At 39.4% G+C, this 22,101-nt stretch overlaps 1 protein-coding gene across 7 annotated transcripts in view; it reads left to right on the forward strand.

Annotated features, from left to right (window-relative positions):
- Positions 1–22,101, forward strand: part of MPP7 (MAGUK p55 scaffold protein 7) — a 307,798-nt gene that overhangs the window by 107,260 nt on the left and 178,437 nt on the right. The window lies entirely within an intron of this gene.

Genomic DNA, 22,101 nt, shown 5'->3' on the forward strand with positions numbered 1-22,101 from the left:
AAATAGTGTTAATTGGAGACAGTGAAAAGTTTATAGACAAAAGAAGCAGGTGAATCAGACTAGACCAGATCTAGAGGGGGATACAGAAGCAAATTCTCTATTTGTTTTATTGTGGTCTGTTAGATTTTATATATCATCTTATTGTGATTATATCTTAGTCTTTACACAAATGCCATGTAAACAAGTTGCTGAAAATGTTGTGTCTCATGGCATTGTACAGAATTTTGTGCAACAGTCATTTTATACAGGAATTCTGCCAATAGTTTTCTTTTTAAAAATAATTTTCATTCATTATGTAGTATTTGTTTTTCATTTTGAGACACATTTTATAATCTTACTGGTAATAGTGTGATTTCTATTTTAGCTGTAAGGAGTACAAGGTTTCATAATGTACATGTAGAAGACTTTCAGGTTATTCTTTAATGTAAGATACATATATAAAATTTGCCATTTTTACCATGTTAATGTACAATTTAGTGGCATTAGGTATATTCAGAATGTCGTGTAAACATCACTCTCTATTTCCAAAACCTTCTCATCACTCTACACAGAAACTCTGTGGCTGTTAAGTACTAACTTCACTTGTTGCCCACCCCCAGCTCCCAACAACCACCCTTCTACTCTTTGTCTCTAGATTTTAACTGTTTTACATAGTTCAAGTAAGTGGAACTATACAGTATTTCCCCTTTTGTAACTGTACCGTTTCATGTAATGCTTTCAAGTTCATCCATGTTGTAACATGTATCAGAATCTCATTCTTTTTCATGGTTGAATAATATTCTACTATGTGTATACCTTGTCTTCATACACCAGTTTCTTATGCCCTTCCGTATTTAAATATTGTCTGAATGGAAGCATTACTTTTGTGTTCTTATTAAGTAGATTAGTTATAATATGGTTCATTATTAAGGAACACTTTTGACATTACTATTTAAGACCTATCAGTCTGGGAGTTGAAAAAATTATTGCATTTGCAATAGGTTTCTTTTGTTGTTGTTTTGACAGCTTGAATGCTTTATGAGTCATGAGTTGATAATTAAAGGTGATCAAAACGCATAAGGAAGTCCCAGTAATTATAGGAAAAGAAAGTCCTCACTCTTGAGCAAAAGCAAAATGTAATGAGAGATGAATTTGCTCCCTATTATTTGTAATAAGGAAGAATAGTGTGAGTCTGAAATATTATGCCCTAACCATTTCCCAATTGTTTTTGCAAGTGCCTTTTAGACAATAAAATGGAAAAATACAGACAATAAAATGTAAAAATACAGACAATAAAATGGCTTACAAGGTGCTGTATGATCTAACTCCTGCCTACATTTCCTTTCAAATTTTATCACAATTTCTCTGTGGCTCACTATGTTCCAGCCACACTGTCCTTTCAGTACCCTGGGCTCTTCCTGAGAACCTCAGCTCATGATGGACCTTCTGCTAGAATGCGCTCCTCTCTCACTTGATTGTCCCCTCCATACCCCTTTAATTCAGGTCTGTTTAATTTCACCTTCTTAGAGTAACTTCCCTCTGTTAAAAAAAAAAACAATATTCAGGTAAATTTGAGGATCTAATTGGCTTGATTAAATGATTCGAGTATTGGGCAGTATCCCTCCTAGCAAGAAGAGGGGAGCTCTGAGTTCTACAAAATGGGAGTTGTTTTTTTTTGTTTTTTTTGTTTTTTTTTTTTTTAAGTGGGGCAAGAAAGTTATCAGCAAGGGAAAAGAGTGGTTCTAGGCAAGACAGTTTTCCCTTAGGGGGAGGGATAGGGGCTCTTACCATGCAGATAACCTCATCTCCGTTTGTGGGATGGAGAGGGCCTGTGTGGCAGCCTCATTGGCCTGATTGGAGAAACATTTTTTTTTTTTTAGAGATTTTGTTTATTTGAGGTGGGGTACAGGGGAGAAGCAAAGGGAGGGGAACTGGAGTCCCCACATTGGGCTCCCTGGATGAGGCCTGCTTCTCCCTCTCCCTGTGTCTCTGTCTCTGTCTCTCTCTGTGTCTCTCATGAATAAATAAAATCTTAAAAAAAAAAACCCAAAAAACAATTGTGACCACATTTGAAATGTAATTAAGAACATTGTAGGTTAGTTTTAACTGCTAATTCTTAGCATGGATGTAATGCATCCTGCTGAATTTTTCCTTGTTGGCAACATTTTATAATAGCCCTTGAGTTTTCCAGTTAAAAGGGCATTTTAACAAAAATATTTGAAGTCTTTAGTTTCTCCAGGAGTATTTGGCCTTTGTTCATTTTTAAAGTTCAGTGTTCAGATGTTCCCTTTTGAAGTGAAAAATATTGTCAGGTATATTACATTTTTCTCAGTTGTTGACTAGCAGACCTCTTTCAGAGACTTGTTTATGATCAGCATCATTTTATCAGTACTTTTGTCAGCCCTGTGAAGTCCTGTAGTTTTGCAGTCATGTTTATGGCATCCAAGATAAAAACCAATGACCTAGTGTAGAGAGCATGTGTTAGATGGGAAGGAATGTTTAAATGAGGGCTTGTTGGTGAATATCATAATGTCTATATTCCTGTAATCTTGGATTGTTTGGGAATTAGATCCTAAATATTCACAAGATTGGAACCTCTATGTATTAGTATTTTTTTTTTCTCCAACATTTGTTTTAGAGAGAGGGAGGGAGGGAGGGAGCAAGTGGGGGGGGCAGAAGAAGGAGAATCTCAAGCAGACTCCACACTGAGCACAGAGCCCAATGTGGGGCTCAATCTCATGACCCAGAGACCATGACCTGAGCCAAGATCAAGAGTCAGATGCTTAATTGACTCAGCCACCCAGGTACCTCTGTATTACTATATTCAATGACTGGGCTTCTATAAACTAATTTTAAGTCTTTCATCTATCTTAGTTAATTGAGTATATGACTTGATATAGTTGTGTAGTATACAATTTCCAAACATGATGGTGATAAGTGAATGCTGTGAAGGTTAATAGAAAAGCTCTGACAAGCTTAGCTTCTGCAGCACTGGCACAGCCTTCTGAAAACAGGCAAAAATCGTAATCCTGTTGCAAATTTAAACCCAGGTGAATAAAATCTTAATTGATTTTTTTTTTTTCCTTCAGTAGTGCTAAGTTGCCAGTGGAAACTGCCCATGGGCCACATGAGAACCACTGGACTCTCTGCTCAGCAGTCTGTACCTTAAGAAACAAGAATCTGTTCTCAAATAAATAAATAAAAATAAAATAAGAATTAATCTGTTCTCTTGCACTGTTTCCTGTGAGGCTTGGAGCCCAGTTAGCAATTTGGAAAATGTCCCTCCTTGCTCTCCCAGCAATTTCTTGGTCAGGAGAACATGCTACATTAAATGGCATTTAAATTAAAGGGAATATTTCTTGGTGGTCTTATGAAATAAGAGTAGTTACATCGAAAGGCTATTTTTATAGCCCAGTTTTCTGTATATGCTTGTGTGTATATATATAGGCTGTCTTTTTAAAACTTTTGGATGCAAACTATGTTTTGAAAGAAAATAGGCCTTTTTATAAAAGCGCTAAAAATGCCAATTCTCTCAAAACATGTAAACAGGTAGAAGCATGCACTTTAAATTAAAATGTATAACAATGCATTTTAGAATCAGTGAAATTTTTGGAGACTATAGGTGTCTCAGGAGCAAGGCTGACTGCACTCAGTATCCTAGGAGAGGTGAGATGGATGAAGTGAGATGAAGTTCCGAGTCGGAAGAGATCAGTGCCAGCTTTTGGGGTAGGTGAAACAAGGGGCACTTGATCTGGAATTTAGGGATGAATAGGATTTGGACATAATATTATTTTACATGGCAGAAACTTGGAAATTTCTTCTAAAGGAATAATTTTCCTTAGGAACGTGAATTACAGTTAGCTAATGAGTTCCATGGAAATGAACTTTCCCCCATCCTGGTCTCTTTTGAAACTCTACTGAACACTTCATCATGTGACCTCCCTTCAGTTTTTGATAGAAGTACATTCCTAACTTACCTGAAAAAACTTTTTTCTCTTTGGTAATATAAATTGTATTTAATGTGTTTATATTTGCTTTCAGAATCTGTCATTCAGAAGACATGACTTTTTTTCATTTAGAAGTTGAGGGATACATGGTAAGTGGTTACAGTAAAGATGGAGATCAAATTGAGATGGTTTTCTGCCATTAAGATGTAATTAAATAGCTCTTGTATAGGGCCAATGAAATTGATAAAATTTAAAAATATGTTTTATTTGCCAGAACTCACATTAAATATTAAACTTCTCTTTCCGCTGTAGTGCACTTGAACCTGCTACGTTTTTAAGTACTGTTTAGGAAGCTCAAGTAGACATGTGTTGATAAGATATGGCACAGAGTACCTAAGGCCTCTATATTTTGCTTTGCTGCTGCTTGTCAAGTGAGGATTGTGGAAAAATCACCCCTGTAGATATTGTGCAAGAATTTTTGTAATTGAATTTTAATAATGCAATTTGCATGTAAAGAGATGATTAGCAATTGGCTTCGTTATGTAGGGATCCTAATTGGTTTGATTTCATTTTTTCCTGAATGGCAATGTAAGGATTCAACACTTTTGGTAGAAAAATTTCTCACTGCTCGAATGATTTGCATTGGTACCTTTATCTTCTACTCAATTCTTTATGTGTACTAGATCTCTTTCCAGATATTCTGTTTCAGCAGACCTAGCTGGGCCAGTCTTTTGAGGGGTTTTACTTCCTGATGGTTATGATTTCTGTTAGAAACAAAATTTCAAGCTGTTTACAGAAGACTCATGTGGTTTTAAAGGTGAGGCATTTAGGTTCATGGTCAACAGTTGCAAACCACCAATTTACTACTTTTTGCTTAAAAATAAAATATAGTTACAACTTAGGCTATTCCACTTATTAAAATCCATGTATGGGTGTACCATAGTTATTAATCGGGAACTCACGAACCTACCACGTCTTTTCCCCACTAGTGAAGGTTTTTTTACACAATTTGGTAATGTGAAGTTTCTTAGGAGCACAGCTATTGTATTTTTCTGTAACAGATTGTTCTTGGGGAATATCATGAGGGCCATTTCAGGAGAATATCTGAAAAGAAAGCCATTATAAATAATTCTGGACGCTTCTAGGAGCTTTTCCTTCCCTTGATTGCTTACTGATTCAACTAATGAGCCTCTGGGAGGAAGTGATAAAGATAATGGCAGCCATTCCGTAACAGCTAGGGTCCTCCATGGGCGAGGCACTTTTTATGCGTTCATCTCCTAACAAAACACAGAGGCACTGGTTAGGTGTTAAGAACTCATGCTTTATCTCTGTGGACTCTTATCATCCTAAGAGAAATGCCCATTTCCCTTTCTCCAGTGCCAGTTGTACAACCGGGAGGCTCCCTTGTTTTTACTTGGTGTCTCTTGCAATTTTCTTCCTGATTAAGGTTAGCACCTGTCAGTCTGTCCATTACATACCGTTAATACACTGAATATAGGAGGATGAGAGGTAAGATTTAGGTTGCTGTTCTGCAGGGAAAGCTAAAGTCCAGATAAACTCTATTTGGCTTGACCTCACTACAAGGTAGGTTCAATTTTAACTGTATTATGATTACTGAAATAAATGAAAATAAATCCTACCATGCAATTAACTACTATAAAACAAATACAGTACTTTACCGTCCATAGCCAAGTGTTTCAGGCTAGGAGGCCTGGTAACTGGTTACATGTAGCGTATGTGTAATTCATTTTTCCAAAAGACAGTTATAGGCCCTAATTCATAAGCATTTCGAAGTAATTTTCATTTTGCTGTGGCTTTATCTTGTGAATGAGTACTTTTAAGAGTCAAAGTACAGTTGACCCTTGAACACTGTGGAGGTCAGGGCATCAGCCTCTCTCCAACTCCCTTCCCTGACATAGTTCAAAATATATGTGTAATTTTGGACTCTCTAGAAACTTTACTAATAGCCTGCTGTTGACCAGAAGCCTTACCGATAACATAAACAGGTTGATGAATGTGTTTTCTATGTTGCATGTGTTCTATACTATATTCTTAGAATAGAGTGGGCTAGGGAAAAGAAAATATTATTGAGAAAACCATAAGAGAAAATATATTTACAGTAGCATGCTGTAAAAAAAAAAATCATGAATAAATGGGCCTGTGTAGTTCAAACCATATTTCGTGGTCATCTGTACTGTGCTGCTCCCTTGGTTAGCGGAGGCTGCCCTATGTGGACCACAGACTGCCAACACAGAGCTAATTACCAATGAAATCTGTTTAAAGCTTAGAGGTGGCTTTTAGAAATGGGACTTAAGTACAGGTGTGCACACACACCCTCTGTTACCTTCCCTTGATATTATAGGCTTTAGGAGGTCATTGTGTAAAATGTAATTAACAGACTGCAATATTAAAATTATTTAAATTGTTTTGCATATATGTAGCAGAGCTTGCCAAATGCTTTAATAAGCTATTTGTGATTGGTGGAGAATATAAGAAAGAATGCTTCTGTTGGGGTTATATTAAAGTATTTTAGTATAGGTCCTCTTGGAAATAAAACATACTTAAAATGAGAAAAATTGAAGCCTGTTATGAATGGCACTGAATAGTGCTGATTACTTTACCTTTGACAAAGTGGAAAATTTAAAGCTGGGTGTATCCCATTTTATTAATATAATAAAATTTTATAGTGTTGCTCTGGGCGTCGATATATGTCCTTTAGTGTTTATTAGCCCTTGGTTATAGTTAAATGTTTTCGTCCTGTGCCTGGCTATCCTGTACAGAACGCAAATATCAAAACCAAGAAAAATACCAAATAAATATGTTTTTATTTTCCTCAAGTCTTTTTCTATAGGATTTCTAAGTATTTCAGTTACTTATTCGATTGAGTATGATTGAACACAGAGAACATCTTTTTTATCATTTAACATAGGTTTATAGCTTCCCCAGACTTGTTCTAATAATGAAGCTATGAGGGATATGACAAGAATGGTGATATTAAATTTCTCTAGACTAACAGTAAATTTTTCCATTCTGATGTCAGGAATGCTGAGCATCTGGAATCTGCAAGAAGAGTGAATTGTTCACTGCGGGAACACTTTCATCAAATTCTGAGCTACTTATTCTCTTAGGAACTCCTACTGTCTTGTACAGAATATTCTATTTTTACAGAAGCCGTTTTCTGAAACTGGAAAAATTTCTTCAGTTCACACTTCTGTATTTTTGTATGATTGTACATTTAGAGATGTTCCTGTTGTGAGAGTTAATGTCACGTTTCAGTATTAAAGTCATTTTCTTTGGTTTAATAGTAGTAGTTTATATTTGCTCAAATACAATGAAAAAGCAATAGAAAATAAATTGCCCTCAACAAAGATTTCTTTATATAGATGGATCTATGATCCATACTTTATCATCTTTTTCTTTGAATTTTCAGAATAGCTACAATGTATCTTGATATCTCTTATTTTGATTGTGGCATAACTATTTCTATAAACGTGCTATGGAGGTAGAGGGAGGGAATGTGTGAAATTCTCTGTTAGTTTTGGTTAAAACATTTTTTGGGTCAGGAGTCACGGATCATGCTGGGTATTTAAAACAATACCTTGGTAAAAGTTTTCTTTTTTTTTTTTTTTAATTATAGCCTTTTAATTTTCCTTAGTGAAAATTTACCTCTGCTTAGCAAATTTTTACTCTGAATTAGAATCTCTTGCATCCTGCACACACACACACATCTATACTTTGTTCCTTGTGTTTGGATATAGTATTGCTGATGCTGGTGCTGGGTTTGGTTGGGAGTATCACTGCCTAAAATATGGGCCAGATTCTTTGCTTGGAATACTTCATATTAGTTCTTACTAGTTAATGTCTTCATGTTTGGTGGATACCTAATATATGTTTATAATTCAGTAGTTTGCTTAAAATGAGATATTCTTCTCTCCCTCAGTGGAGTAGTAATTAGTGAGTCATGTATATATCTGCCTCATCTAATGTTCTGTCATCAGCTCAACCTAAACATGGAACCATGAAGTTGCCTATCTTCCTTCCACACATGGTTTTGTTATTCAGGTGCATGGGGATGTGGTTTTCCAAATATGTGAACAGTCGTAGTGTCCTATGGATCCTTTATTTTGCAGATTCATTCCTCTTCTGCTACATATTCTTCCTCCCCACCCCGCCCCCCCCCGCCACACCCCTCATTCCCATCTTCTCTTCCTTGGGATCCTATTGTCTCAAGTGAACCGCAGCCATGTCTCTAGGCAGACTATGGTCCTTGCTAACTTGAAGTGAATGGTCCAGAGTAGCAGTGACTGCTTATCTACTCATTACATGGATAAGGCCCTCCAGTAACTCTAAGCTGTGTTAAGCATTATTATTTTCATTTAGCTTCAGGTCTATGTAAGCAGATACGAATCCCCTTCAATCCAGTACAAGTGAGCAGAATCATAGTTCATATCCTTTGTCTGCCTCGTTCTCTTCAGGTTTCCTGAACCACAAGCACTTGGGTATGTTGGAGGCTTTTATTTTTTGCTTGGCCCTTGGATTGGTTTTGATGTAGTCCAGATGGTGTGTCTGTACTTGATGGTTTTCTTGATGAAAAGATAGTTCTCTATTGTTTGACAAATGTGACAAGTCTGCTAATTTTCTTCTTTGCCAAAGCATTATGTCCTTATTCTCATCTGTGTGGGAAATAAAGATGTTTCCTGGCTTCTTTTTCACCTAGTACTTCCTAGTCCCCTCTTCTATCCATCTTAAAGATTCAGAAAATAATTTTTATACTTAAGATGAATCTTGTGAGGTGGGTGGGTCCATACCAGATGGTGAGCCTTTTTGGGACTTTCTGGTGTGAGTTTCTGACTCCTGCAGTTTGCTTTCTGAGAATTTTGTTATTTTTGTGTGAAGAAGCTCCTTGGTAAATTTCACATCCCAGAATCTTTTGTTTTCCTATATAACTGTGTAACTTTGAAATGGAAAATAAAATTCTGTCAATTTTTGATCACTTAAACTGCAAATAGGAATGAAGCAAGAGTTCTTGACATTTTTCTTATGAATCTGTTAATTATATCAACAACCCTTTAAAATTTGCTGGGAGACCTGATGTGAAAAGGTTTAAAAACCCAACCACAAGGTGGCTGGGTGGCTCAGTTAAGCATCTGGCTCTTGATTTCAGCTCAGGTCATGATCTCAGGGTCATGAGATTGGGCTCTGCACCCAATGGGGGGTCTGCCTGAGATTCTCTCTCTCTTCCTCTCCCTCCCTCTAAAAATAAATAAGTAAATCTTAAAAAAAGAAGAGAACAACCAACCAAACTCTTGAGATGAATTAGACTGCTGGCTGGTTTGCCATGATCTCTGGATGTAGCCAGGGTTCCCCAAGGTTTAGTTCTGCCAGAAGAATGAAGGTAACAGTATTTATGATGACAAAATGGATCCTGTACCTAGTGAAGCATTTTTAAATGTCACTTCCAGAGTTAAGGGGCCAGAGATCCAGAATGATTGAACAATTCGAGTAGGTGTTTATTGTCAGATCTGTCTTGAGTAATTCTGTTTTCATAAGGCAATGGCCAGTTAGGTATAGTTGATCATCATCCACTGTGTTTCTTTACTATGTCTAATGCTGGTAGTCTGGAGGGAAGTGAGAAGCACCTGTTGTCATCTCAGGATAGGGACTAATATTATTTTTCTGTTACTACTTGTAGCGTTTGGCAAGGTCAGTGTGCAACTATCTCAACATGTTTGGTGTTAATGACGAATGATTGGTTTCCTGGACCTTCAGTCTGGATTTGGAAATAGTACCATGTGCTGGCACACAGTTTACATAAGCCACTATTGTCACAAGTTTGTCAATTAATATGTGATAATGGTATCCTCATAATTGTAGCAATCGATGTTTCTTACAAGTGTTTGTCAGGTATGTCTATTTTGAACATGAGATGATGCCTTGAACTTCAGCTGTCTGAGAACAGAGAGCATTTTGTCCTGTTTCTTTTCTACCCCACTACGCTTTACTCTGGAGACGTCTAGACCGACTCGGGTCAAGGGCACGTGATCACTTATTTTCATTTCTGTCTAATTTGCTCTTTACCCCCAAAACTTGGGATCCTTCACTGTGCATGTATTTACCTATTGTGGAAAGCCTTTCTCCCCTTTAATGTAGTTCAGCATGAGAAACTTAAATTTTTTTATCTGTCTCCTTGATGGTTGGGCGTTCTCATGTATTTTGGCATTCAATCTGGAATTTGTTTTTAATTAATAATTTACATATTAGAGACTGAGTGCAGGAGCGCGAGCAGGGGGGAGGGGCAGTGGGAGAGATCCTCAAGCAGACTCCCCGCAGTGCAGAGCCTGACTCTGGGCTGGATCCCAGGACCCTTTACCCTGGAATCATGACCTGGGCCCAGATCAGGAGTTGCACGCTTAACTGACTGAGCCACACAGGTGCCCCAGGAACTCATTTTTATTTTAAAAATGCGTACATAGGTGGTATTGCCACATGGGGGGCATTCTAAGCTTTTCTGAGAGTTCATTTAAATCCTCATGACAGTCCTTGAGGTCAGTCCTGCTGTGTCAACTTTACAGATTAAAGATAGCAGCACAGAGATGTTAATTCCCAGTGGTAGAATCGGGATTTGTAGTTCTGTCTTTTGGTGTCCTACCCCAGGGCCTTTGTAAGTGCGGTTCTTTTCCTGTTCCTCCAGTTAAGGTCTGTGCTTCCCTGAAGTCAGCACTGTGGTCCCTCCACTGGGGAAGAAGCTTCCCCTGATGTTCGCATTGGCCATGCGCTCCCTTACTAATGCGCCTTTCACAGTTACAACTCTGGTTTTGCTTTCCCTACAGCTTCCTGCACTACACCCGGGGGATGAATCTGTTTGCCTTTCCCCTTGCCCGCAACTTTGCAGCCCCAGTCCTGAACAGTGCCTGGCACACGGCCAGCACCCCATCTTTGCAGAGTGAGGTGGGAAAGGGAGCAGGTGGCATTTTGAAATGCACAGGGTCTCAGACTTTGCCTCCTTCCACACTCCTTGAAATATTGTCAAGTGTGTTATGTTAAACCTGCTCGTGAAACTTGAAGGAAGTATGTTAGCATGATTGTTTTGTCTTTCAGATATTCTCCAGGGTCCTGAAGGAGGGGAAGAAGACAGCAGTAGCTGTCACCAGAAAGTTAACTATTTAGTGCATTGGGATAAGATTGCATGGCTAGAGTTATGCTTTCAGGGAATAGCAAGAAGCCAACATCTGTGGCTGGAATGGAATTTTGGGGGAAGTTGTGAGCGATAGGGCTGCAGAAAGGTTTATGTCAGATTATTACCCAGCAGCAAAATTATTAAAATTATAAAAGTAATATCAATTTTGTAAAATCTCAAGCAGTGCAGAAATGTATATGGCAAAAAAGGAAAGTAATTGTTTCCTGTTCTGGTTTCTCTTCCTAAATGGCACACTGATAGCAGTGGTGGATTGGTGGTGTAGGTGGCCCTCTGGGCTTTCTGGAAATGTAATGAATGAGTGCCTAAATGAGGAAATCACTGGATCAAAGGGAATGCCAGCTTTCAATTGTCGTATTGTCAGTAATGTACCCCAATTTATGACTTCCCTGCTTTTATTCATTTTTCCATTCTCCCAGATGCCTCTTTCAGTCTTTTCTTTCAGATGCAAACACTTCTTCCCTCCCCTCACCCTCAGCAGGTGACCGAAAATACTGTGGGCTGCCTCCATCCTAAAGGAGCGGCCACATGTTCCCTGTACCAGATGTCCCCCATATTCAGCCTTCCTCTTTAGGGCTGTCGGTGAACCAGCCACACTTGCGTCTAATGCCATCCCTCCACTTGTGCACCAGACCCTGTTCCTCCCCATCTGCTGCAGGACAGAAGAGCAGATCCCCCCTCCTTTGCAGTGTCAAAATTTCTTTGTAGGGATCAGTGCCATAACCACACAAATATGCTGGCCTTTTTTTTTTTTTTTTTTCCCTCTTTCCTCATCTTACAAATATCTTCACTCCCCATTCCCTTACAAACATCGGTTCTCTTGGGTGAGATCGTGAGGGGTGTCTGTATTTGTAGGAGTTGTCTGTGTTTTCTATTTCCAACATGTTTCTATTTTCAGTGCTCTTCATCTCAGCTCTTCACTTACCATGATGCCAGAATTCATAAGCTCATGTCGCTGAATCCAATGGGTGACCTCGGTCCTTCTTCCACCTGGCCTGTCGATGGCATTTGAAGTAGTGGATTATTTGTTCTTCTTTGGCACACTTGGTTTCCTGGATATCACCTTGCTGATGGTCAGTTGCTCTTCTCCTTCACCTGCCAGGCCTCAGTCCTTGGCTCCTCTTTTATTTCTACACTCATGACCTTGAGGATCTCTTCCAGGCTCAGAGCTTTAGATACAATCCATATGCCAATGGCTTGTAAATATAGACCTCTGGCGCAGACTGCTCTGCTGAGCTCCTGACTCCTGTATCCAGCTGCCTACTGCATCTCCGCTCAGATACCCAATAGATATCTGGAACTTAACATATTGAACACTGACCTTCCCTGTCATGCTGATGGCAACTTCAGTTAGTCTTAGGGGAGTCTTTGATTCTTTTTTTTATCCCATAACCCTCATTCAGACAGAAATCCATAACTAGCTCTGGCCTCAGAACATCTCCAGAATTGGAATACTTCTATAACTTGCACTGGCTGCCAGCTGGATGCAGGCCATCATCATCGTGTGCCTGGATCAGTGCGTTGATGCTCTGACATGCTTCTCTGCCTCTGTCCTTGCTCCCTTGCTGTCTCTTCTCAGTTTAGCAGCTGGAATGATGCTTTAAAATATAATATCATGTTACTCCTTCATGCAGAACCCTGCAGTTGCTCTTTGCCTCTAAAGGAGAAATTAAATTCTTTGTAATATTTGTACTACAAGACCCTACATAATCTGGCCCCTGATTTCCTCTGTTACATCATTTCTTACATGTGTCCCTCTTCCTCCCTCTGCTTGAGTCACCCTGGACTCCTTGCCCTTCCTCAGATACTCCAGGCATGCTCTGTCTCTTAGAGGTTTGGGTTTTTGTATTGTCTGATCTGTCTGCCTGCAATGCTTGTCTCTCAGTTACTCACATGGCTAACTCCTTCACCTTCGAATCTTTGCTCATTTGTCACTTTCTCATTGTGGTGCACCCAGACTCTTTAATTTGTCATTGCCACAGGCCAGTGGCCCAGAGATGGATCTATCTTACACTGCTCTACTTGTTCTTTTTTGAAAGATTTTATTTATTTAGAGAGCATGGGGTCAGGGGCAGAGGGAGTCGAGGGAGAGAATCTCAAGGAGACTCTGCACTGGGCACAGAGCCCGACATGGGGCTCAATCTTAGGACCCTGAGATTGTGTTCTGAGCCAAAATCAAGAGTCAGAAGAAGTTCAACTGACTGAGCCTCCCACGTGCCCCTACTTTGTCTTTTTCTGTCAGTACTTGTCACCTTCCAACACATTGTGTGGTTTACTTGTAATACTTACCATTGGTCTTCCTCCTACAGTTCCATGAAGGGAGGGATCTTTGTCTTTGTGGTTTACTGATATATCCCAAACCCCTTGACCAGCATCTGGCACATAGAACTTAAGGTGTTCAATAAATGCTGGTTGAATGAATGAATGTTTATCCCAACAGATGACTGCTGGGCTTGTCTTCCCACACCTTTGCCAAGACTGGGCATTTATTTTTTTTTAATTTTTAAATTTTAATTTAAGTTTTAAAAATTTTAAAAAGATTTTATTATTTATTTATTTATTTATTTATTTATTTATTTATTTATGAGAGACACACACACACACACACACATTGAGAGAGAGAGAGAGAGGCAGAGACACAGGCAGAGGGAGAAGCAGGCTCCATGCAGGGAGCCTGATGTGGAACTTGATCCCGGGTCTCCAAGATCAGGCCCTGTGGCTGAAGGTGGTGCTAAACTGCTGAGCCACCCAGGCTGCCCAAGACTGGGCATTTAAAAATTTATTTCTTTTTTAAAAATTATCTACTTATTTAAGTAATCTCTACACCCAATGTGGGGCTTGAAGTCATTTCCCTGAGATCAAGGGTCACATGTTCTCTGGACTGTGCCAGCAGGTGCCCCTGGGTGTTTGCAAATTTGTTTCCTAAATTAATAAGAGGAAGTGATATGCTTTGCTTGTCTTTTCAAAATTATTTAAAATTATGTGCCAGATTGAACACTGGGGGCCATCTCATCTGCCACATCTGCCTGCTAACATGCCATTCCCCATGTTTCTGTCCTTTTATTCATCTCTTGTACTTAATATCAATGACTTGCTTGGTGCAAATAATTTTTAGCAGTTTCTCTGCAAACTTCTTTGGGTTTTTCTTTCTTTTTGATGTGTGAAAATTTTATTATAAAGTCTATCAGCTTCTTTCTTTCTTTCTTTCTTTCTTTCTTTCTTTCTTTCTTTCTTTCTTCTTTCTCTCTCTCATCTCTATCTATCTATCTATCATCTATCTTTGTTAAGAAAAGCATTTAACTTCAATGTGACAAAACTATTCTATGAAATCTTGCACTACTTTATATTTGATATATTTGATCCATCTCTAATTTGGGTATTAGGGTAGGGCTTCAACTCTTTTCTTTAAGGTAAGATTTTTGAGTAGGAGATTTAAATGGTGGGATTATTACAGAGGCATGGGCAGAAATGAAGTTACATCCTAGGTATGCCACTTGCAGGGCTAAATGTATTTCCTACTGTAAAAGGAAGGTAGTAATGGAACCTGCTTATGAAGAGCAGTAGGTGAGGTATCCTTGCAAAGCACTTACCTTAGCTTGGTAAGTATTAGGTGGGATTATTATTACTAGGACTTGCACCTGGTAATAATTATTACTATTATTTTAGGAAGCTTTTTAGTTGGTGATAGGAAGGAAAGATTAAGGAGGGGAGAGAAAAGGGAAGAAATAGACATAATTTTTAATAATGAGTTTTTTTAGGCAAGGTGCAAACTGTAGAGAGTTTGACTATGACTAAAGGACTATGGGGACCTTTCTTTACCTACAGTTAAAATTACTATCCTTACCTGGTGGCTATTTTTTTAAATTACCTGGGTGGCTCAGTTGGTTAAGCGGTGAACTGTTGATTTTGGCTCAAGTCATGATCTCAGGGTGGTGAGACTGAGCCCTGTGTTGGGCTCTGGGCTCATCAGGGAGTCTACTTGAGATTCTCTTCCTCTGCCCCTCTCCATGCTTGTATATTCTCTCTCTCTCTCTCTCTAAGCTAAATAAAGAAATCTTTTTAAAAAAAGTGAACATCCTAGGTCCAGTGACTTGAGTAATCTTATTGAGTAATGAAATCTCAATCCCAGATGATAATAACTCATAATAATCTTCTGATTAATACGTTATATCTTTGAGTGAATTGTTTATTCAATGTGGTTACATTCCCTTGTGGATTAGGTCAATGTTGTCTACCTCCACTGAACCTTGATCAAATCACTGGCCTGTTATAAAACGTGTATTTTATATTAAGATAATAGGATTAGTATAGAACTGTGACTTTAGTTTTACAAAATTACTCTTCAAAGAAAAAGTCGCAGGACAACCTGAAGTTGCTAAGGCACAGAAGTAAATCAATCTGTGTGTAGAATCCTACCACAGACCCTCTATCACTTCTGTTGCCTGGGGCTCAAAAAGCCTCAAGAACATACTCGTAACCATAAGTTGTTGGAAGTGGGGAGTAAGTATTTAGGTTTTTATCTTTGAGGAAAATGATAGGTGTTTATCTTTCAGTGTAGTGAGGCTACAGAGAAGCCAGCTGTGGTACATTTTAACTTCAGATGAATCAGTGAAGTTAAATTAAGATTGTGGTCTATATATGCAATGGCTTAATGGATTGGCTTGCAGAATGAGCAATTAAGTCTGTATTCAGGTATTCTCATTAGTATATTTTTTATGATTTCAGACAGCCAGCATTTGCCATCTAACATCCCTTGGGAAGGGCAGAGTAGAGTACAATATTTACTTCCTAAAGAGCAGGCATCAGTGACCTGTTTAAATATCTTAAAACACCTGTGTGTCTCTCTGCAGTTAGCTTCTCGGCTATAAACACCTCCCTTAGCTCTGAAAGTTTTGCTCTTTGTACTTTGTATTTTCCCAGTTTTAGGTTTTTTGTTTTTGTTTTTGTGTTTGTTTTGTTTTAAACAGCACTCTATTTCTACCATCTTTTATAGACACTAGGCATTTTTGTGGAGGTTGAAGTTGAGAGAGCTCTCTTTGGCTAGACATGAGTGTCCTTCGTTTGTCGCCTTTGAACTGAGAACTGTCACTTAGTTAACATCCTCTAACTGAGCTGTTGGGTCCAGGCTTCGCATACTGTCAACATAGGCACACATTGTAAATGCAAGCCTTTGATGTAATACTTTTCTCTTTCAAAATCCATATTAGTAAAATCTTTACCTTCATGAAGTACTGATTAAATGTTTTTCATTGTGTTCCCACTGCTAAGCAACAGATAGCTGCTCCAGAATAAAAGCAGAAAGACCACGTCCCTCCTCCCTGACAGAGGAGAATGTCGTTGCCCTGCACACACGCATATCCGCCCACACTGAAATCTATGTGTAGAAGATTGGGCCGGGTATCATTTTATTGCCTCTCTGCTCCACATCCATATTTTCCTGCCTGCCCTGTGAAAGTTCAGCAGGGCCCTTCAAGTATTCTGTGCAGCTGGCATGATGCTGAGCATCGTCAGGGGAGGTCACCACTGGCACACTACAGGAGGAAGAGGTTCCTTGTTTTGGTGTGTGTCACTTCTTTCTGTTCCTCCCATTGGATCGGCAGCAGCACATGTGGGAAGCATCGCATGGTACCTACCCCCTTTGAGTTCTGGTGACACCCAGGTGGACAGCTTCCTCTTGAGTTTCAGCTACCCCTCTAAAGGAAAGTTCTTGGTGGATCTCTCAGGTACCCCGGAAGTCACCTTCCCAGTCTTGCATAGCCAACACCCCAAGGAGGGGTGTTCTGTTTGTCAGTCCCTTTCACACTTTTCTGCCCACCTTCGGGGATTATTTTGGCTTTCCTGTCCTGGCTGTGGTTTCCAGCCACCCAGGCTCTACCCACTTCTAACCTTGCAAAGCATTTCCAGCTTGACAGTTCCAGCCATGGTTCTCTGCCCACCTGTACCCTGGAGGGGTGTTTCCTGCTGGCCTGGTGACAGTGGGCAAGCTGTGGCCGAGGGAAACCCATCCTTCTGCTGGGTTGTAATTGCACCACCTCTAAGGAGCTAAGAGTCCTAGTCCTGGGGAGGGAGCTCCTCTTCCACAATTTTTCCCTTTAGGGTCATCTCCTTCAGCCACAGGTATCCTAGGTAAAGATTATGGCTTTACCACTTCATAGATAATCCTCCGTTATATATTTATATTAAACTTTCCTGCTTCAAATTATGGCACAGCTCTTTTTTCTGGATTGGACCATGACTGAGGCAAACATACAAAGCCGAAACTGGGGTTTGAGTACTTCCCAGTGTTTTCTTCAGCTTTACAGAATTTTAGTGTCTTTCAAAAATCTATACATTTACATGATTATTGCTGACTTTCCTTCTTGGGTGTCCTTCATGCTGCTATGCACCCTTCCAGGCCCTATGTTCCTTCCTTCCAACCCCAACTCACATCCCGCCAGCACTAGCATAACCTTCCTTGACCTTTACTGATGGCTCCCTCCTTGAAATTTCTATAATTATTGTACATGCTAATCCACTGAGCCTTGTTGTGTTTTAGTTTTGCTGTTGTTACCTTCTTGTCTTTCAGTATATAAAGTCCTTAATACAAAAATATTGCCTTTTTTCTGCTGGAACATTATTAGGAGATAATTTTTTCATGTGTGTCTTTGACAGTGTCTTGTATCCTGTGCACCCAAATATGAGGGGGTTTCCTTTCCACTATTAAAATGATCTCTGAGAGAAGAGAGAGGTGGTTTATAGTCAAGCCTTTACAAAATTTCTTATAGACCCTTTTCTTTGTTATTGACTTACACAAACATGTGTTGATTGGAGAAGCCCTAGCTAGTCTCATATAACCCAAATTTCTATCTTTGGAGTCATGGGGATATCATTTGGCAGGGTGGTTGTTGTTGTTTTTAAAGATATAAGGAAGTTTAAAGTAGATTTAGTTAATATTTCTTGGAGAGGGGTCAAAAACCTCACACCTGCAAATACTAGAGACACTTAGAGTGTAGTTAAGTGGTTTTGTTGTGGAGATAAAAACCATAGAGCTGTAGAACAGATGCAAAAGCAACCAGCTTTACCCAGATTCTTAGTGAAGCCATCTCCCATGCATTCAAAAAAGTGTTATAGGTAAAATAATTAGAAGTGAAGGTGATCTCTTCCAATTCCAAATTCCACAAGTGGTACTCGTGATAAAGAAGTCATTATGAAGAATTTAAATAAAATGCATGAAATATGGAAGTGGGGCAAAACCCAAGTATCTAAATTATTATACTTGTAACTCCAAGACCACAACCTGAGCTGAGACCTAGTGTCAGCCACTCACCTGGCTGTACCACCCAGTTGCCCCAAAGAGGAGACATTATAAATTAGATTACTTTCTCTTTGGGCATATATAATACATATTCTATGTTACCCAAGGTGTAAGATCTTTGGAGTGGAGTGGTGGCATATTCTATACTGACCTGTATAGAGGAACTAATGTAGTTCTCCAAATGGGAGAACTCATAAATGCTGATCTTAGGAATGTAGACTTTATTTTTCATTTTTTTAAAGATTTTATTTATTTATTCACAAGACACACACACACACAGACACACACACAGAGGCAGTGACACAGGCAGAGGGAGAAGGCAGGCTCCATGCAGGGAACCCGACATGGGACTCGATCCCGAGTCCCCAGGGTCAGGCCCTGGGCTGAAGGCAAGTGCTAAACCGCTGAGCCACCCGGGCTGCCCAGGAATGTAGACTTTAAAGATGTAACTTGGGTGCAATTCTTTGCTGGAACCTTCCCTGATGTCTTCTTCCTTCTTTAGAGGAATTGCCTCACCACACAGTCTAACCCCACTCTGCACTTCCTAACAGACCTGTCTGTGCTTGCCCTCTACACTGTTAAGTCCTGGGATGGCAATCATGTCTGATTTGTCTTAGACTTTTAGGTAGGTACCATAATGATGTACTGGGATGAAGCGCACATGAGTTTGAACAACGACAGAGGAGTGCCATCCCGGTAGTTGCTCAGATTTAGGTAAAATTAAGTAGATTTAGGTAGATATAGGAAAGATTGTTCAAGATATCCCTTATTATCTAAACTCTAATTACTTGCTCTCTGATCTCAAAGATCCAAAAAATTTGGATTTGGTAGTGGTAGTCACTATTAGAACTCTGGGCAGTGCATAGAAAAAGCCCCCATAGGAACAGGGACCTGGTTTTAAGCATGGACTGAGATGGTTTCTGGGGCCTCTCTGATGCATTGGAGTGGGAGTGATTGCCCATGTTTCTTGCATTGAGGCCACTCGCCCCGCCCTCCAAACCCTTCTCAGCCTCTTTCATTTCTTGTTGGTGCTGTCCTGTCTCTTCTGGCTTTGGTGTGGCTACCAGATGTGGGAGCTGAAGGGAAGTGACTGCTGTCATCACTAGGGTGCCAAACTAGGGTGGCATATAAATTAGAACTGCATGATGCTAAGAAAACCCAGAAAACTCTGGTTTATGAGCTACTGCTAACAGAGAAATTATTATTTTAATGTAAACATGATATGGTTTATTCCCACAAAAAAGTTAAGCAGTACTTGGGTAAAGTTAACACTTTCCATATGTAAAAGACTAGGGTGGTTTTATTTCTGAGTATGGTATTGTGTCCAGTGGAATGTGTAGCTAAGCTGTTGTTTTGACTTTGTACCATTGCAATGGGGTTTCCATACGAGAGGAGACATATTAAAAAAAGAAGAACATAATTTAAAAAAATTTTTTATCAAATGCCTCTTTTGTGCCAGCCACAGGGCTATGTGCCTTGTTCCCCTGCATTCTTATAACAATCATATTTACCACAATTTCTCCTTTGCTTTAACTGTATTTTGAGATAACCGTGGATTCATGTGTTGGAAGACATAATACAGATCCTGTGTATGCTTGAGCCTGCTTCCTCCAGTGGTGACATCTTGCGTAGCTATGGTAACCACAGTGGGTACATTGTCACTGATGTAGTCCCTTAGCCTTCTTCAGATCTTACCTGTGTTATATGCACGCACTTGTGTATTTTTCCTGTCCAGTTTTATTACATGTGCAGATTACCATTTCTTTTTCAATATATGAAGGAAAGAAGGCTGAGGTAAGTTATATGAGATAACTGAAGTATAGACCTGGTTTGAATCTAGGTCTGTTTCACTCAGACATTTTATTTTTCAATAATAGTAGTGGTGGGCGCTCCTGGGTGGTGCAGTGGGTTGAGTGTCTGTCTGACTTTTGGTCTCAGCTCCGGCCATGATCACAGGATCCTGACTTTGAGCTTTGCCTCCATGCTGAGGCGTGGAGTCTGCTTAAGATTCTGTCTCCCTCTGCCCCTGTCCCCTGCCTCTCTGTAAAGTAAATTAATCTTAAAAAAGTAATAGTCATGATGAATATCAGTAATAATAACAACAATGGCTGAAGTTCACTGAGTTACATATGAAACAGACTATTTACCATGTGCTGGGGCTGTTCTAATGTATTACCTCATTTAACCCCCCCCCAAGAACTATACCTCATAAATTATATTATAGTTGAATTAGTATCATTAATTGAACTAATCATATTTCCAAGCAACAAGGAATTACTTTTACTGCTCCTGAAATTACTAATAAAATAGTGGAATTCTACCTCCTTTTTACATAATTTTCAATTTGAACCTCTGACCTTAACCACTGATCTTGGCAATTGTTACTTTAAAGGTGTTTGTATATGTGTATGTATAAAGTGAGACCTGTATTATTATACACCTTAAAAATATTTTTACAAAATTATAAATAAAAGGTAGTTTCGACACGATGCCAAGTTTTTAAGGGAATAAATATAAACCATCAAGAATACTTAAGAATGTAATAGGGAGACATTTTTTTCCCCTAAAGTATTATAGATCTTTTTGGCCCACATGCAGTCCCAGGAATGTTTGAGTTTAACGTCTTAAGTTACAGATCCAGCTTTCCAAGGGAAAGTGAATACATTTGGTGAATGATCACTGATTATCAGAATATGATAATACTTTAGGAAGATAATGGATATACTAATCAGCAGGCCATAATTTATGATTCTTTGCTAGTTAAATATCTTGTAAAGCTGTCCCTGTGATGAACAGCAGCACTTATTCAGAGCAGGAATAACAACAATCTTGTGTGTTGTAGATCCCAGGAGGTCTCAGTGCTCTTGGAGACAGCAGACAGAAATAAAAGGAATTTTGTCCTTTTTACCTCATGTAATCCCACTGGAAAGTGAAATGTGTGCTGAGAGTTGATACTGACTTCTGTTAGGTCACCTCCCTGAAGAGGCCTGGGCAGGCACTGTCGCAACAGTTCTTGGTCAGGAGTCTGACAGCCCCCTAAGGAGGTGGAGGGTTTCTGCAACAGGCTACCGGTGGAACAGGGCGCTACTGTCTAGCCTCAGGAAGCTTCTAGTGAGGAGGGCCTCGAGGAACCTGCACCCTTTTCCTTAACTTTTTGAGAGGGTGTCACATATGCCCAGATTGGAGTTAAAGGTAAACTCAGTTCTGTGTAGCTTGTGGTTGTTGTTTTTGAAAAATGAGCAGCTACAAGAAAGCAACACTATGTATGGCTTCATAGGTCTTAGCTTTTTAGAACTTGAATTTGGATGTAGATAATGCAAATGTTTTTGAAGCTATATATTATTAGGAACTCTTTGGAAACCACAAAACCTTTTTAATGGACCACTCTATCAATTTTCTGCTCCTCTACGGAAGTTTTTCCTATTCATGACTCATTTTGCTCTTTGGCTAACACTGAGGGAAATGTAGTAATGATTAAGTTAAGGAATGTATGCGTTTTCTTCTTCCTCTGAAAGCTTGTACACATTTCTGTCTCGGGTTGTGTCCACTTGGATGCCTGGAGAATGTCGACAACCGAAAGGTTAGGCTAGCCTGTTGATGCATACCTGTTTGGGCTTTAAAAATGAAAAAAGTTCCTTGGCTTCCACGGAGAAGTGTTCTTCTTGACGGCCCAGAATACAGATCCA

This window comes from Canis lupus, chromosome 5 (genome assembly GCF_048164855.1).
Source record: "Canis lupus baileyi chromosome 5, mCanLup2.hap1, whole genome shotgun sequence".
NCBI classification, from domain to species: domain Eukaryota; kingdom Metazoa; phylum Chordata; class Mammalia; order Carnivora; family Canidae; genus Canis; species Canis lupus.